At 46.0% G+C, this 19169-nt stretch overlaps 1 pseudogene across 1 annotated transcript in view; it reads right to left on the bottom strand.

Moving 5' to 3' along the window:
• Positions 1 to 19169, bottom strand: part of LOC144826141 (small ribosomal subunit protein eS10 pseudogene) — a 79766-nt pseudogene that overhangs the window by 57044 nt on the left and 3553 nt on the right. Inside the window, exon 2 of the transcript XR_013609693.1 lies at positions 9114 to 9277. The product of XR_013609693.1 is annotated as a small ribosomal subunit protein eS10 pseudogene (transcript). The remainder of the gene's footprint in view (positions 1 to 9113; positions 9278 to 19169) is intronic.

The following is a 19169-nucleotide window of genomic DNA, read 5'->3' as shown; positions in this document are numbered from 1 at the left end:
ATGTAGACCTTAGCTCGAGTTCATGCTGACTCCTGTTTGACCTGAGTGAACTGACCCTGTTGCCTGAAGCTGACCTTGTTAAACCAGTTCCTGCCCTTTAGCTGATCAAGATTGAGGATCAAAGCACAGGACATTGTAGAGTTTGGTAAGCACACACACACCCCTTATACTGCTTCTTATCTGTTTTCTGTTTCTTCTTTTATGGTCTGTTTATGATGTGGGTTGTGGTCCTTTTATTATGGGTTTGACCGGCTTGTGTAAGAAGGAATGTTAGGCATTTTTTTGCATGCTTGCAAAAGCTAGGACTGCTTTTGGAAAAGGGGGGTGGTGATGGACAGAGTTTCTGAATGATGCAGAATACTCTTACCAAGTCAAGAGATCATGGTTTTAATCCATCACCGTTTTTTAGCTCAATGCACCATCCCAACTCAGAACCTGGCTATATGCAAATTAGTCTGTTCCTGTCCCAGTGCATGATGGGAACAGGGCAAACCAAACTACCAAGCCAATTCTTATACTGGGAAGGAAACAAGCTTCCGGGGACCGGTTTCTGGCATCACAGCCTTCTTCGGCCCGGCTTGCTTGAATCCTGATGGTGCAATGAGCAAGGGACTCACGTCTGAGCATACCCTCCCACACATAGTGTGGATAAAACCGATTTTGGAAAAGGGGGGTGGTGATGGACAGAGTTTCTGAATGATGCAGAATACTCTTACCAAGTCAAGAGATCATGGTTTTAATCCATCACCGTTTTTTAGCTCAATGCACCATCCCAACTCAGAACCTGGCTATATGCAAATTAGTCTGTTCCTGTCCCAGTGCATGATGGGAACAGGGCAAACCAAACTACCAAGCCAATTCTTATACTGGGAAGGAAACAAGCTTCCGGGGACCGGTTTCTGGCATCACAGCCTTCTTCGGCCCGGCTTGCTTGAATCCTGATGGTGCAATGAGCAAGGGACTCACGTCTGAGCATACCCTCCCACACATAGTGTGGATAAAACCGATTTTGGAAAAGGGGGGTGGTGATGGACAGAGTTTCTGAATGATGCAGAATACTCTTACCAAGTCAAGAGATCATGGTTTTAATCCATCACCGTTTTTTAGCTCAATGCACCATCCCAACTCAGAACCTGGCTATATGCAAATTAGTCTGTTCCTGTCCCAGTGCATGATGGGAACAGGGCAAACCAAACTACCAAGCCAATTCTTATACTGGGAAGCAAACAAGCTTCCGGGGACCGGTTTCTGGTATCACAGCCTTCTTCGGCCCGGCTTGCTTGAATCCTGATGGTGCAATGAGCAAGGGACTCACGTCTGAGCATACCCTCCCACACATAGTGTGGATAAAACCGATTTTGGAAAACTCAGTCCATCACCACCCCCCTTTTCCAAAATCGGTTTTATCCACACTATGTGTGGGAGGGTATGCTCAGACGTGAGTCCCTTGCTCATTGCACCATCAGGATTCAAGCAAGCCGGGCCGAAGAAGGCTGTGATGCCAGAAACCGGTCCCCGGAAGCTTGTTTCCTTCCCAGTATAAGAATTGGCTTGGTAGTTTGGTTTGCCCTGTTCCCATCATGCACTGGGACAGGAACAGACTAATTTGCATATAGCCAGGTTCTGAGCTGGGATGGTGCATTGAGCTAAAAAACGGTGATGGATTAAAACCATGATCTCTTGACTTGGTAAGAGTATTCTGCATCATTCAGAAACTCTGTCCATCACCACCCCCCTTTTCCAAAATCGGTTTTATCCACACTATGTGTGGGAGGGTATGCTCAGACGTGAGTCCCTTGCTCATTGCACCATCAGGATTCAAGCAAGCTGGGCCGAAGAAGGCTGTGATGCCAGAAACCGGTCCCCGGAAGCTTGTTTCCTTCCCAGTATAAGAATTGGCTTGGTAGTTTGGTTTGCCCTGTTCCCATCATGCACTGGGACAGGAACAGACTAATTTGCATATAGCCAGGTTCTGAGCTGGGATGGTGCATTGAGCTAAAAAACGGTGATGGATTAAAACCATGATCTCTTGACTTGGTAAGAGTATTCTGCATCATTCAGAAACTCTGTCCATCACCACCCCCCTTTTCCAAAATCGGTTTTATCCACACTATGTGTGGGAGGGTATGCTCAGACGTGAGTCCCTTGCTCATTGCACCATCAGGATTCAAGCAAGCCGGGCCGAAGAAGGCTGTGATGCCAGAAACCGGTCCCCGGAAGCTTGTTTCCTTTCCAGTATAAGAATTGGCTTGGTAGTTTGGTTTGCCCTGTTCCCATCATGCACTGGGACAGGAACAGACTAATTTGCATATAGCCAGGTTCTGAGCTGGGATGGTGCATTGAGCTAAAAAACGGTGATGGATTAAAACCATGATCTCTTGACTTGGTAAGAGTATTCTGCATCATTCAGAAACTCTGTCCATCACCACCCCCCTTTTCCAAAATCGGTTTTATCCACACTATGTGTGGGAGGGTATGCTCAGACGTGAGTCCCTTGCTCATTGCACCATCAGGATTCAAGCAAGCCGGGCCGAAGAAGGCTGTGATGCCAGAAACCGGTCCCCGGAAGCTTGTTTCCTTCCCAGTATAAGAATTGGCTTGGTAGTTTGGTTTGCCCTGTTCCCATCATGCACTGGGACAGGAACAGACTAATTTGCATATAGCCAGGTTCTGAGCTGGGATGGTGCATTGAGCTAAAAAACTGTGATGGATTAAAACCATGATCTCTTGACTTGGTAAGAGTATTCTGCATCATTCAGAAACTCTGTCCATCACCACCCCCCTTTTCCAAAATCGGTTTTATCCACACTATGTGTGGGAGGGTATGCTCAGACGTGAGTCCCTTGCTCATTGCACCATCAGGATTCAAGCAAGCCGGGCCGAAGAAGGCTGTGATGCCAGAAACCGGTCCCCGGAAGCTTGTTTCCTTCCCAGTATAAGAATTGGCTTGGTAGTTTGGTTTGCCCTGTTCCCATCATGCACTGGGACAAGAACAGACTAATTTGCATATAGCCAGGTTCTGAGCTGGGATGGTGCATTGAGCTAAAAAACGGTGATGGATTAAAACCATGATCTCTTGACTTGGTAAGAGTATTCTGCATCATTCAGAAACTCTGTCCATCACCACCCCACTTTTCCAAAATCGGTTTTATCCACACTATGTGTGGGAGGGTATGCTCAGACGTGAGTCCCTTGCTCATTGCACCATCAGGATTCAAGCAAGCCGGGCCGAAGAAGGCTGTGATGCCAGAAACCGGTCCACGGAAGCTTGTTTCCTTCCCAGAATAAGAATTGGCTTGGTAGTTTGGTTTGCCCTGTTCCCATCATGCACTGGGACAGGAACAGACTAATTTGCATATAGCCAGGTTCTGAGCTGGGATGGTGCATTGAGCTAAAAAACGGTGATGGATTAAAACCATGATCTCTTGACTTGGTAAGAGTATTCTGCATCATTCAGAAACTCTGTCCATCACCACCCCCCTTTTCCAAAATCAAAAGCTAGGACTGCCCCTTACTTGTATGCTGAAGTTTGTAACCCTAGCATATAAAAGGCCTCTGTTCTCTGTATTCCTCAGACTACCTCATTCAGTTGCTACGGCTTCTGTGTGACGTGGCCTCAATAATTAAATTTAATAAAGATGTCTTTTTATATTTTCAGCTTCTGTGCCAAGTTCTTTTTTATTAGTAAGTATTCCCTGAGAATGAAGATTTCAGTTCTTCAGCTCTCTCTCTATCCTCTCTTTTCTGAGTATCGTCATTATAAGGTTTTGCTAATTAGAATGTTCCTTCTATGAGAGACGGACACTGTACTCTGCTTTGAGTTTGGCTCACATGAATTCAATTTAGATAAAGAATTTAAAATTTTCCCTGAGTCTGTGAATATTTCATTACAGAGAAAGACTAATTTATTATGTCATTTCACCATCAACTAGTTTAATTAATGGTCCATTGACCAGAAGAAAGAACTTTTTGATCAGTGAAAGATTAGTTAGGAATGTCAAGAAACTAATCTCAGAAAGGAAATTATAAAAATTGACCCCAGCGGGTATTTACTGGCTTGTGTGGGTGTGTGCGTGTGTTTATGGGCCCAGGTGAGTACATGGTATTAGAGTATCTGAGGCTGGTTATATGCGCCAGATCAAACATAATAGAAGAATAACATAGAATTATACTGAAAATGATTTGGTACGTAGTCATTTGTTAGTGAATTATAGTTTGTAAAGGCGCTTCTTCGGCTCTTTACAGACAGCCCCTCGAACCAGATTAAGGGACTAATTTAGATTTTGGTAGGCAACCTGCAGTCCATCACGGCGGAGGAAATCTTTCTTCTCTCACTAATGCCGCCTGCCATATTTTGAGATCTATGTCAGTTCTGAAGTCATCTTTTTGCTTTGAGAGGAGCTGTCATCATGGGGGATCCTTTGAAGCCACTGAAAGTTTGATAACCGTCCACCATGTTTCAGGAAGCTGCTCACCAAACATTTTTGTTTACCTAAAATCAAGTCTCAAAATCAAAGTTTGTTTTTTAACAAAAAGAATTGACCCTGACCGGTAGTTTTCACCCAGGATGTGGAGGCCATTTTTTTTACTGGTGGTCCCAAACAGAATAAAGTACATTATCCCTTCAACTCTTAATAGAGCATATGGTCTGTTGTAGCTACACCGAAGGCTACAACTCTGTAGTACTGCTAGTGAAGGGTTTCCCAATTGCAGAACCTTTGATGTCACCGCTGTCAGAAACACGAGAGTCCACCTGACTCGAAATAGGAGGTAAACTGTCTGCAAAGTTCTAAATCAGACCCTACATCGGATGTAGTCAGGAACAGAGCTCCATAGCCTTAGAGTAATTCATGAGTTCTTTCAGAATGGTTGTTATATGGTCTTATATTTAGGTGTCTCTAGCTAGCCTGACAGCGCCAGTTGGTACAGCTTTGAGAAGAGCAGTCAATGATTTGGGAGGGCTTGCAGGCACTGAATTTCCTCCATCTACGTGAATGTCAATAATTGAATATAATGTGTTTCTAAAGTCTGACTGGGGGATTACTGTCTTAATTTTTATGATGAGATATAGTTGATAGAAGGCAGGTCCGATTACTTTGGCAATGAGAACATTCAACTTTATATACTGGTCTATGGTGAAGCCAAGAGAGTTCAAGTGTGGGACCAAAGAAGGAATGCCAAGTGGATGCAATGCTTTCTCCCTTGCACTCCCCTCTTTCTCATTGTTCTCTATCGTGTAGCATTCCATCCCATTTGTTTTACATTTTTAGGTTGAGCATTTGAGACCTCTTGTATATACTTTAGCATGTACTTATAAGTGTATGTACTTTGTGGACTCTGGAGATCAACCCTAGGACTGGTTTGCTTCTGCTTGGGGACTTTTTTCTGTTCAACTGCCTCTATTTAACAAATTTTAGAGCATGGATCCACTTTTTAGATAATCCTTTATTTCTATTTTTCATTTCTTCTTTCACGATCTAGCCAACGCGTTTGGTCTCTTCATGGGCCTTCTTCAGGGCTCAGTCACATGATATCGTATCTTCAGTATTCAACATCGCCAAAGTCTTGTTCTGTTATCTTAAAAGGTGTATATTTAGACCAATATATCCAGGTAGGGTTATTTCCTTCTATTCCCTTTTTTTTAAGAATCTTAGAGATCACTCGAGGAGGACGGATAGAGGTTCAACAACTGGCCTCAGATGTGGGAGCAAACACAGCCCAGAAAAATTTGAAAAAAAAGGGGGAAAAAAGGAACTAAACCTACCAGGATGTATTGGACTTATTATACACTTTTTAAGATAGCAGAACGAGAATTTGACGATGTTGAATACTGAAGATAAGATATCACGTGACTGAGCCCTGAAGAAGTCCCATCAAGGGACGAAACGTGTTGGATACATCGTGAAAAAAGAAAAGAAGAATAGAAATAAAGGATTATCTAAAAAATTTGACATATGTCTACACGAAATTCTTTGATTTTATCTGATCGGAACAATGATGTTATAAGTGGATCCATGTTCTAAAAACAGTGTGTGCTGAACATCTTCATACAAATGTTTATGTGAATTTATTCACTTTTGGGAATTAGGAGGTCTTTTTTTCCCATGATTGTTGCACCACACAAATAGATTCCCACTCTAATAACAATGGGCGGTATTGTGTTCAAGGCCTCCTTGTAAATCATTTGCCTCTATTTACTGTCGTGCTAGAAAACGACCAGTAGAGGTCAGTAAAATACCAGAATTCCTTTCTGCTTGTTCAACTGCCTCTATTTAACTGTCTTGATAGAAAACGACCAGTAGAGGTCAGTAAAATACCAGAATTGCTTTCTGCTGAGGGACGTTATTTTTTTTAGTTTTCTGGGAACTGCTTCTATTTAACTTTCTTGATAGAAAACGACCAGCAGGGGTCAGTAAAATACCAGAAACACTTTAGCATTCTCTATATTCCCCTCCATAGAAATTGTCTTCCAAGAGCACCCATAGACAATATTTTTTTCAAATCTTGTATTTTCAGTAATATGACCACTGAAGGCCCTGTTTTTATATTAAAAATAGAGCTTTGGACTATACCATTTCCCACTGAAAGGCAATATTTCTCTCACTGTGTTCCCACACCTGGCGTGTCACACAGTTTGGTGCTTACTTTCCCTCCATGTTAAAGAACAGTAGATGTTTCAGCACCCATGCTAATGTGCTGCGTAGCTAAATACATATATGGTCCCAAAGGCAAGACCGATTGCATTGCAAATGCTAGTTAAGGGAAGTGATCTCTTTGATTGGTACTGCTGACTCTACAGATGTTAGATCCGGGCAGGTATCCAGACACATATGTGAGCTCTTCGTTCACTCAAGAGATCAACATTCTTTGCAAGACGAGATGATGAAAATTGTTTAGACCAAAACTCCATTTGCTAACAAAAACTGTCACAAATCCAACTCTTCCAGCAGAATCAGACCACGATATTCACTTGACACCAGTGAGGGCGCCAAAGAACAGTCTCAACCACAAATTACTGTCTTTTGTCATCTAATTAGACAGGATGAAGGTGCTTTGGTTGAAAGTCAGTCATAACGCTTGAGATGTTACTAGAGAACATGTGTCATATGAGAAAGATGTGGAGTGCAAATATTAGCTAGAAGCTACGTTTTTGGCCTTTATGAGTGACTTCAAGGAAGTCCTGACTTCATAAACGTTAGCTGCTAGCAGTCTGCTTTCACCTGCCTCTGAGCCATGATGCGCCAATAATGTTGTTACTGGCTCTTCCATTGTTCCTCTTGCTGTGGAAACACCCAATGGTTGTGTTGGATCACTGGATCTGTGTAAGCTTCTCTCAACCGAGCTGGGTCCTGATTTCCCACAGTGCCTCCTCACTGGGGTCCCCATACTGTTGAAGGTGAGCTAGTCCCTGACAAAAGCCCATGACATCATCCCATTTGGGCAAGCAAGAGAAGGATCTGTGTGGCATGTTTGCAGCTGTCTGCAGGTGTATGGGCCAGTAAGGATTGTTGCTGATGGTTCCAGGCAGAGCTGGCCTTTCCTAAGGTCTTGGGCGTGGGCGGAGATAAATTTGGCACCCTTACTGATGATAGTGAGCTAGGTGTGGCAGCCGGGGGTCCCTTTTGTGTTCCCTGGTCAGTACCTGGATTAACAGAGATTGGCCCCGAACACAAAAATCCCAGGACCTCTGCCAGCACAGCTAAATCACCCATAGCCTAGCGGCCTCAAGCAGATGATGGTTTTATGGATGTGTGGCAACAGTGGTCAAAAAATGAAGAGAGGGCAAGGAAAGGGGCTAAAGGGGTGTTAAAAACATTGGCCCGTTTGATAATGAAAGACTAAAACCACTTTAAACTGGTAAATCATACAGAAACGAACAGGCAGGGACAAGGACAGTAGCAAGATGAGAATGGCACTGCTGGTGGCATAGCCTTAATGCAATTTCCAAAGTACTAGAGCTACCTCTACACATGTAGGGGAAAGGGTTCACTATAATATAATCATAGGAATATCCCACATATCCTCCAAAACGTGGACAGTGAAAACAAATACCTGAGTATAATAGTAGGATTTTTAAATAGTTTTAACTATTTTGTGCATTGAGATAATATGTTAAATATTAGACATTTTTGCAAATACTTGGGTTGTGATATGAGACTAGAAGAGTATATGAGTTATGATGAATGTGTGAATATTCCAATGTGGTTTAGGAAATCGGTGTGTGGGGGATATTCTTTCGATTATATTATAGCCCTAATGCACTCAGATTCCATGAGCCCCCCAGACAATTGTCACCTGGGGCATGTGCCCTGCTCACCCAGGGCCGGCCCTGGTTCCAGGCATGGCAACGTCCATTCAGCGTACAAAGTACTTCACACGTTCATGGGGCTGTCGACAGGTTGCCTCCTCTCTGTTTGCCACCAATGCCTGGTTTGGCTGTACCATTTACTGATGCAGGATGGCGCGACGAAGAAACACAATGGCTCTGACTAGGCCTTAATAGTGTCCAATGGGGTTTGGGACAGCTGGTCCTGCTGTCCCACCAGAGATAGCCCGAGACAGCCTCTAGGCAGTGTGATTACCCACTATATTAAGACGGTATAATACAGACACCTGCAAAAAATTAGAGGCCTTGGTAGAGAATGTGATACAGACACCTGCAAAAAGTAGGAAAAGGTATGGCTTCGTGTGATCTGCTGCTCTTTACTAGAGCTTTAATTGCAAAAGGGAAGCCAAGTGCGTTTCTTACATTCTATAGCACAGCATGGCAATAAAAATAGCAAAGGGAAGAAAGAAGACTAAATAAATGTTGTGAAAAGTTAGTAAATTAATAGGCACTCACTGCTGAGGATCGAGTTTATACATAACTGTATAAGAGTGTTTCTTGAAGGCCAGATTCATATTATAATACTGACTTCCCCGGCCACCAGTCACGCTGTAATTGCCTCTGAAAAAGTTAGTGTAGGCTTTGCTTGATTACACTACCTGCAGCAAACCCGAGTATCTGCCTTAATATCATCACGTCTTCAGCAACTCCGCGTGGCTACGCCTGCTGCAACCCCGAGTGCCTGCCTTATCATTACGTCTACTGCAACCCCGAGTATATGTATTACGATTGCTGCAACCCCTGTGTTAGCCTTATCATCACATCTCCTGCATTCCTCTGTAGCAGCTCCAGCACCAGCTTCTGCCTTTTTGTCAGCACCAGGAGGAGCAGTAGTGCGTCTGTAAGTGTCTCTATCAGCCTCACCACGGTTGAGACGAGCAGGGCACTCACCTTTGAGAGAGCGCAAACTGACTTAAATGTATGAGTACATCACACTTACCTGTAGTAAGCACAAATCATGAGGAGAAATGCCATGAGTGCTAATAGTATCTGCAATTATATTCTGAATGTATAGCTAATGTAGAGATTTAAGTAGAAGTGGAACTAATACAGAAATGTGTGACATTATATGATTTTAGTAGATGTGATTATTTCTGAATCCATGTCGTGTAGCTGTTAAACATAAGATGGTATGTGGTTAAACGCAGAATGTGGTAGGCCTTAGGGCCAGAGCTAAAAGGGAAGGTGTTTCTTTTCACGACACAGATTGTATTAATGTTTTGGCCATTGCATTAAATGGGCCATGATTTATAGAGATGTATACTGAGTAATAGAATAAGAATATTAACATGCTTTAATTAATGAAGAAGTTGAATGCTATAATCCTGATGAAAAATATTGTAGGCCTGAAATGTTTTAACATTGATTTACACGTATATGTCTGGGCTGAGAAATGTTGCAGGCCTTTTCTTTGGAAGTCTATGAGAGTTGGGTTCTTGGCTGCAGATATCTGTCTGCAAAGGAAGAGGGGGGATCCAATTATAAATGAATGAATAGAGGTCTGTTCAGTAGACGGCCTAGACATGGAGGAGGGTTCCGGAATGTTTGAGGGGTATCAGCGGGCCGGAGAAGAGTCTGAGAAGCAAGGTCAACTCTAACGTATGAGGCCCAATACAAGGCATCATGGAAAAAGCCAGAAGCTACACCACGTGAGGGGCGTCTCGCAAGGGGCGTCTCAAATGATGTTGACTGTTTTGTATTAGGGACAGCACCCCTGGGTGGAGTTAGAGCAGATACCTGAGGACCCTTTAGAGAGCGGATGGGTAGGCAGAGAGGGGTCATGACTGGAGAACTATAGGTTTTCACCAAGAGACTTAGAGTGGGTGACTTCCCTTGGGGGTCATTCACTGCTGACACCTTTGTTAGGTTGGGACTTGGTTAAGTAGGGATACCATCTAGAGCAGGGTAGGGACAGCCTAACCTGTGCGTTTTCCTCCAACCTAAATGAAGGAGAGATATGCGTCTATGCTGATAGCTTTATTATTCTTAGAACTTGTGTTAGTGATTTCTGTTGCTCGTCTGAGGGCTTTCCGAGAGCACATGTATGTAATTGGACCTGTGTATCTCGTGAATCTCATTCTGAGATGCCTGTATTTGCAGCTTATCATATCTTTACAATAAACTTTTGAAAGCTAGAAGTTGTTTGTGATCTTTGGGAGCAGAGTCCTTTATTGGGTGAACTAATTTGGAAATAGGTGCACTTTCTTTCCTCACAGACAGGCAACAAAGGTTCAGTCGACCAGATCGAGGTTTGGATCAATAGATATAAGGTATCGATCAAAATCTCGCCCTTTCAGTTGGTAGCTATAGAGGATGGTTGCCTTCTTGAGGACGGTGACCTAGGCCAGGTTAGCTTACCCCAAGGCCCCTAGAGATCGATGATCGGAAGAACAGCCCGCTGAAGAAGATCCGGATGACGTGAGACAGAAAAAGCAGCAGTATCGGTCGAGAGTGAGTATAAAGGGTTATGCGTGTTAGATTGCGGTGTTTTGTATTGTATCTATGTTGTAATGTCTGGCGGAGTTGAATGTCTGTAGAGTGACTGTGGAACAGGTTGTGAGCGCGCGCAACCGGTGGAAATCTTAAGTTCAAGGAGAGCTTAAGTGGTTCGGGTGTATCGGACACCCAGAGTAATTGTCAACTAGTGTGAAGGGGGTCATGAGGTACCATTGATCACCCGAAAAGACCGAGATAGGGGGACCGTAAGAGTGAGTGCGTGAGTAACGGACGCTGGTCGGAAGTTACTGTGTGTGTAAGCAACCTATCAGAGAGACGATAGACATTTCGTCAGTTGTTGACAATTACAGATAGACTGTGGACGTACAGTCGAGAGAAGTGACCGCTTGGTCGGAAGTAGTCATTTTTCGGTGTATGAATGGGACGCATGCATAACCGGGAGACGAGTTGAGAAAGGAGGGGTGCTGCTGCGAAGCGGAGAAAAGTGACGTCAGAAAGTGTCGCGACGTGATTGGCCGAACGGAGAAAGACCGCGCTGCGATAGGCCAACCTAGCAAAGCCGCGACAGGATTGGTGGATTGTCATCAGGAAGTAAACAGAGTAGCGAGGCTGGATATTGTGCGCATAATTATGAAGTGTTTTAAATGGCTGAAAGCGGTGTTTAAAAAAGAGAAGCGGGGATCGTATGAAGGGGAAGAAGCCCCGCCGGAGGGTACGCCAGCTCGTTATATGGCAGTGAATGTTGGGCTGCATACGATCCTTTGGATATCAGAGTGGAGTAAGATTACTGAAGGAAATGAGGAACTGACGTTCCCGAAGTACGGGACGTTCAGATTAGAGGTGTTACATCGATTAAAATCAGTCATGACCTCACTGAGACCCTTGCCTAGACCGACCCAGTTTGAAGCTCTTGATGCATGGATTAGGGCAGCGCATGAAAAGAATATGAACAGACGACAAGAAAGGGTGAAGCGATCGGTAAGGGCAGTGCAGGATGCCAGGTGGGATGCGGATGCTAAAAGATGGAGAGTGCATAACATGGAAATAAATAAACTGTACCCAGTGTTAGAGGTGCCCGTAAATAAAAGCCCCCTAGAAGAAGATGATGAGAGCGAAACAGAGGACAGCCTGATAAACAGATTATTGACAGACAGGCCACCCCCGTATAATAGAGCAGGGGGAGAGGTCGAGCATACTGAAGGAGAAAAGGGGAGCAATGCAGGAGAGCATAGACCGCTTCCCAGTTCAGAGTGGGATCCTGAGGCAAAGAAAGAGCTGTCCCAGCCTAGTCAGGTGCAACAGGTAGTCGGGAGGTTTGTGGTACAAAGAGCGCCGGAAACGGAAAGCGCCACATCCTACCCATTACCAGATGCACTACAGGTACCTGTTACCATAGGTCCTATAATATCGATATATGACCAAGAGAGAGCCAGAGGGGAAGAACGGGTACGGAAGGACAGAGAAAGAGCAGAGAAGGCAAGAAGGAACGATACGATCAATTCCCCAAGTCAGATGCCGATACCGAGAGAGTGGAGCACCCCGATGCACACAGGAGGAGACCCAGGAGGAGATCCTGGGGGCCCTAGATGGCCAATGGATCTGAGGGGATCTGGACGAAAATCCTTTCAAGAGCTAAATGAGTACATGAAGCAGTGGGATGAGGCAGTGAAGGCTCAAAAGAGCATCAATGCTGCGGAAGCTGAAAGGGAAAGTCAGGACAGCCGAGCTCGGACTCACTGCGGGGCTGGGGAGAGCAGCCCGGAGTGGGACTGTAGAGAGAGAGAGAGTAGGGGAGTCACCCATTGGGCCCGGAGGGGAGATAGAACAGACCTGGAAAACGGGGGCCCTGGGAGTGGAGGGGTGGCGCGCCCAATACTCAGTGAAGGGGAGAGGAGAGCGCAAGAGTACAGAAACAGCTTTAAGTGTCCACACTGTGTACCTGGCACCAGAGAACTGAATGGGAGTTGTGAGAGGTCGCATCATAGTCCCTGTGATGACGGAAATGAGCGCAGTCCAGGGAATATGGGGAACCAGGAAGGATCGTATCAGATACTGAGCGATACTAGGCAAAGAGAGAGTAGAGAGCAGAGGGAAAATAATAGAGAGGTGTGCGGTGATAGGAGAGAAGAAGAAGAGAGTGGGCAGAGCAAGGATAGGGGTAACAGGCCCGTGTTCCATCACCTTCCAAGATCGGATGGCCGAGCATGGGACCTGGAGAGATGGGAGCAAGGGAGACCACCCATTAAAACTCCCGAGCCCAAACGTAGAGCTCGAAGTTGGGATGGTAGGGAGACCAGTGAGCCCCCTTCGAAAGACATATTGCGAGCTGAGATAAAAGCCAAGAGACTCGATGTCACCAGTTTAAGGTCAGACCTGGATGACATGGTAGATGGTACCCTGCCTTTAGAAAGGATGGAAATGTATGAACAGGATGAAATACTGTATATGGCAAAGGACATTACTCGAAAAGCGAGAGCAGTCCATGAGAAGTTAGTCGAACTAGCAGGCAAATATATGGTGGACTTGTCAAGAACCAAAGCATTACAGGGTAACCACAGGCTACATTATACAGATCGAGACCTAGATGAGAGGAGAACGATTGGGCTGAAAACGCACATAAGGGAACTGATTGCTGGAATAAGGACATGGAGGGCACTAGATAAGTGGGAAGAGAGGTGGTCCAAGAAAGGGACCGGCAGGAGAAGCACGCTTGGTATGACACCAGGACAGCAGGGAATAGAAGCTTACCCTTTGCGTGAAGTTGCAAATGGGAACTATGTCCATGTCCCTTGGAGTAGGGGAGATTTAGCTGCTTTTACCACCTCTTTCCCCAAATTACGTGAAAACCCAGTGGAGTGGTACAAGCAAGTGGAGAGATTTGTAAAAATCTCAAAGGTCCTATGGATAGATCTGAACACGCTGTTTGACATTGTAGTACCAGGCGATCTGTGGACCGCATGCAAGGTTAGCGCTGAGTGGCCCACAACGGAGCCGGAGAGAGATGCTAAGACTAATGGGCCGTCCGAGATTGTGATGGCAAAATTCGAGAGAGTGATGACTTGGCTGAAAGAGAAAGTGCCAATGCAAGACATAGATTGGGTCAGAATAGACCGAACAAGACAGGAACCCAAAGAGACAGTTCACGAATATTACGAGAGATTGCTGAAGGCGTTTAAACAGTATAGCGGCTTGGATGTAATGGATCCAAAAGACATAGGGCAATTTGTGTCTAAGTTCGTCCTGGGATTGAGACCGGATATTAGTTTAATGATTCAGCAACACTCGATTTGTTGGCAAACAAAACCCCTAGACGAAATACTGAGATATGCCAGGTACTGCTGTGATGAGATAGACTCCAAGGCTAAGAAACTAAAAGAAAAGTTGATGGTGGTACAGATGCAGGCAGCAGGGAAGGGGGGACAACAGCAACAGCAGCAAGGAACAGGTACAGGAGGAAAGAAGCAGTACAGTCAGAACAAGGGCAATGAGGAGAGTTCCACCTTTAGACCCAGAATAGATATAGCTGCCTTGAAGAAAACGACTAGGTGCCACCAGTGTAACGAGGTGGGGCATTGGAAACGCGAGTGCCCCTACAATGTAGAGATAGGAGAGCAAGAGGAAGAGGAGGAAGAGGTCCAGAGAGCGCCTACAAGAGGGGTGACGCCATACCAAGGAAAGGTGCTCAAAGGGGGGGGGGCTCCTCCCCGAGCCCAGTTCCCGCAACCTCCTCGAGTAGGGAGTATGGGTAAGACCTATAGACAAATGCCCCTGTTTGTGGAAGGGGAAGAGTGCTATTATGTGGACCCATTAACCGGACAGAGAGTGGAAAGAGAAGACTGCACCCTCGGGGCAGCCTTGGAGGTGGACCAGAGGGGACCCTATGTTGAAGCAGAAGTAGCAGGGTGCCCTACGACATTTCTGGTGGACACAGGAGCCACTAGATCCACGATCAGATCAGCTGCAGTTCCAGACCTGCCCATGTCTGGAGAGACCATACAGGTGGTAGGGGTCGCAAACAGGAGAATAACCAGCCAATTGACAGAACCGGTACAGGTGAAAATAGGGAAGTACAGCGATGAGCACCAGTTTGTGGTTTGCGATTCAAGCCCTGTGTGTCTGCTAGGAAGAGACCTGTTGTGTAAATTGAATTGTACTATATACTGTACACCTCAGGGAGTGGAGGTATTGACCAATGATGATGACGCAGATTTCAAAGTTGCAAACTCAAGAATATGCGTGGAGCTGTACCCTACTTTGACAGTAGATGAGCTCCCCTGGGACTTGAGAGAGACAGTGGCACCAGAAGTATGGGATTTCACAGGGGAAGAGATTGGATTGGTCAAAGGGGTGGACCCAGTGAAAATTGTAGTGAAACCGCATGCTGAGTTCCCAAGAACACCCCAATATAAATTGACTCCAGAAACGATTGCAGGCATAAAACCCGTGATCGAGTCCATGATTAAACAGGGAATACTGAAAGAAATCGTGGGTAGTCCATGCAACTCCCCGATTATGGGTCTCCAGAAACCAAATGGGAAATTTCGGATAGTGCAGGACCTTCGAAAGATTAATAACATAGTCGTTTCGTGTTGTCCAGTGGTACCGAATCCATCAGTGATACTGTTTCAGATTCCATTCCAAGCCGAGTGGTTCACTGTGATCGATCTTTGTCAGGCTTTCTTTTCGATCCCTCTGGACGAAGAAAGCCATTTTCTTTTCGCATTTAAGCTGGAAAATCGCGTCCTAACATGGTGTCGTATCCCTCAGGGGTATACCGAGAGCCCATCGATCTTTAACCAGCTTTTGAAGAAAAATCTTGAAAGTCTAGTGCTGCCCCAGAAGTCAGTTCTGGTCCAGTACATAGACGACCTCCTTGTGGCGTCAGAAACAGAAGAAGCTTGCAGGGAGGACTCCATTGCTTTGTTAAATCACCTAGCTGCCAATGGGCACAAGGTATCCCCGGGAAAATTGCAGTACTGCTTGACAGAGGTGCAGTACTTGGGACACAGAATAGAGAAAGGCAAACGAAAGGTGTCACCAGACAGGATAGAGGCGATCATGAAAATGAATGCGCCTAAGACACAGAGAGAGGTCAGGATGTTCCTAGGGATGGTGGGTTATTGCCGACAGTGGATCGTGAACTTTTCACTGAAAGCAAAGCCCTTGCAAAAACTGACGCACAAAGAGGTGAGTGATCCGGTACCATGGGACAAAGACTGTTTGATGGCGTTCTTACAGCTGCGAGAGGACCTGTGTCGTGCTCCGGCATTGGGAATGCCTGATTACAATAAACAATTTTTTCTTTACTGTTGTGAGAGAGAAGGGTGCGCGTTGTCTGTGTTAGTCCAAATCCATGGGAATGCCCGTAGACCAGTTGCTTATTTCTCGGCTACTTTAGATCCGGTAGCCGCAGCGTTGCCCGGATGTCTCAAATCCGTTGCTGCAACAGGTGTCAGCATTGAGAGATGTGAAAATATTGTCATGGGGCACCCGTTAGAGGTGTGCGTGCCCCATTCTGTTGAACTATTGATGACCAGGACCAAAACACAGCATCTGACCAACAGCAGGCTCACGCGCTATGAGCAAGTTATTCTTGCTGCAGAGAATGTGACCCTCAAGAGATGCTCTGTTTTGAACCCTGCTACCTTGATGCCACTCCCAAATGATATCGAAGATGATGATGAATGGACAGACCATGACTGTCTCGATGTGACTGAACTATGCACCAAACCCAGACCCGACATCGTAGATGAGCCACTGACTGACCCAGATGAAATTTTCTTTGTCGATGGCTCATGTGTAAGAGACGAAGTTGGGCAGTTGAGAGCAGCTTATGCTGTTTGTACAATTACTGGAGTTGTGGAAGCTGGGTGCCTGGAAGGAGTACACTCCGCTCAGGTAGCCGAGATTATTGCCCTGACACGTGCTTGCTTGGCAAGCAATCAAATTCGAGTCACCATATACACCGACAGCCAATATGGTTATGGGGTAGTTCATGATTACGGGCAGTTATGGTCTCAAAGAGGGTTCATGACCTCTTCAGGCTCTCCCATTCGCAATGGAGAGTTTGTGCGCCTGTTGTTAGAGGCGTTGCAATGCCCAGCAAGTATCGCAGTTGTAAAGTGCACCGCACATACCAGAAATGAGGACTTTGTTTCGAAAGGCAATAGATATGCTGATGAAGTTGCGCGGTATTGCGCGGAACAAGGTTACTCTTTCACAGAGGTGGAAGTGGGTGGAATAAATGTAAGAACTGAATTAGCCATGATACTGGAAACTGTTGATACTTGGGATGAACTGTCAACCATGCAAGAAAATGCTCCTGATTCTGAAAAAGAAACATGGGAAAAGGCAGGATGTGTAATGGGTGAGACCCATTTTTGGGTCTCAGCAGACGGCAGAGCAGTGTTGCCCAATGAGATGGTGAGTCCAATGGCTAGACTCATACATGGTCCCGTACACTTAGGGAGAGATGCTATGCTGAGAGTGTTTAGGCAAACTTGGTACAATCCTAAGTTTAGAATAGCAGCAGAAGCAGTGTGCCAGCGTTGTGTGACCTGCCAGCAGCTGAACGTAGGGAAAAGAACACCAGTTGCACTAAGTCACATAGGAAGGTCTGGAGGCCCGTTCAATAGAATGCAGATAGATTTCATTGAAATGCCAAGATGCAACCGCCTCCGCTATGTCCTGGTGATTGTTTGTGTGTTCTCCAGATGGGTTGAGGCATACCCTACACGTAGGTGCGACACCCTCACAGTGGCCAAGTTACTGCTCAGGGAACTCATTCCTCGCTTCGGGGTGCCGGCCTTTTTGGAATCAGATAGGGGAACACATTTTAACAGCGAGCTTGTGAAGATGGTTTGTGTAGCGCTAAATATTGACCAGAAGTTGCATTGCAGTTACCGACCAGAAGCCTCAGGAATTGTGGAGCAGATCAATGGCACGATCAAGGCCAGAATAGCCAAAGTTTGTTCCTCAACGACCCTGAGTTGGCCTGACGCCCTGCCATTGGTTCTCATGAGCCTTCGTAGTACCCCAGACAGAAGGACAGGGTTGTCACCACATGAGGTGTTAATGGGGAGAGCAATGAGGCTGCCATCTGTCCCGGCTACTGCACTGTTAAATATCACAGATGATATGATCCTGGACTATTGCAAGGGGCTGTCTGACGCCATTCGTTCTGTGTCCCTTCAGGTGCAGGCTGCCGAGGTTCCAGCGTGCCAGGGCCCGTGCCATGACCTGTACCCTGGGGACTGGGTCCTGGTGAAAAAACATGTGAGAAGAAGCTGCTTGGATATTCGTTGGCGTGGGCCCTTCCAGATCATCCTGATCACGAACACAGCTGTGAAGGTGGGAGGCCTGCCCAATTGGATCCACGCGTCACATACGCGAAGGGTTCCAGCACCTCTGGAAGAAACAGCTCCTCTCTCGAATAGACGTCCAGCAGAGGACCGAGAAGCCATAGAGGGGGCTAGCCAAGCTGTAGAGGTGCCAGCGGAAGCAGGGAACGAGTCTGACCAAGCGGAGGACGGTCAGTACAACAGCGAAACAGAAGACGCTACAGAAGGAGAAAGTAGCTGGGAGTACGAGTCAGACCCTGACAGGTCTGAGAGAGAGCGAGAACAGACCAGAAGGAGAAGGAGTAGAAGGGCACGTGGAGAAGCTAATTGGCCGCAAAGAAGGAGCTCTAGCCTGAGGTCAACTCCAGAGGTAACCCTTCCTCCGATATCAGAAGACTCAGACCCAGAAGAAGGTGCTCAGGGCGCTGAAGCACCGGACCGAAGAAGGTCAAGAAGAGTGCGTGTGCCTAACAGAAGATACTCCACTCCTGAGTGGACATATCTGGCGACAAATGTCTGTGAAACCGGAGACAGGGAGGATCCGAGCGGTGGTGGTGTCCAGTTCTGAGCCCATTATCACCGTGGAAATACGACTGTTGGTACCCGGTGTCGAACAAGAAGGGTCACTAACATTCATGCTCCCCAGACCTCCCCGCCTCAGCAAGTTAAAACACATGTTCCTTTCAGAATTGCAATTCCCCGACTTTGGTACAACGATAACAGCACATGAAGAGCACAATCTTCGTTTGGAAATACTGAACTATGCTATTGAAGCTGCAACCACAAACCTGATAGTAGACTGTTAAAGGACTTTGTAAATAGAGCAAGCAGAAAAAGAAGATTACCTAGCGCCCAGGAAGCAGAGAATTTTAGGGAACTTCCCTTGAGTTGATGGAGAAGGGCTAGGGTTGTCTTTATTGAACTGTTAAAGGACTTTTGCGAAGAAGGTTGTCAGCCTCCAGTTGTGTGGATTCGAAAGACAAAAG

This window comes from Lissotriton helveticus, chromosome 3_2 (assembly GCF_964261635.1).
Source record: "Lissotriton helveticus chromosome 3_2, aLisHel1.1, whole genome shotgun sequence".
Classification (NCBI taxonomy): domain Eukaryota; kingdom Metazoa; phylum Chordata; class Amphibia; order Caudata; family Salamandridae; genus Lissotriton; species Lissotriton helveticus.
Note: the sequence above shows the minus strand (reverse complement) of the source record. Positions and strands in the feature narration are given on the sequence as shown.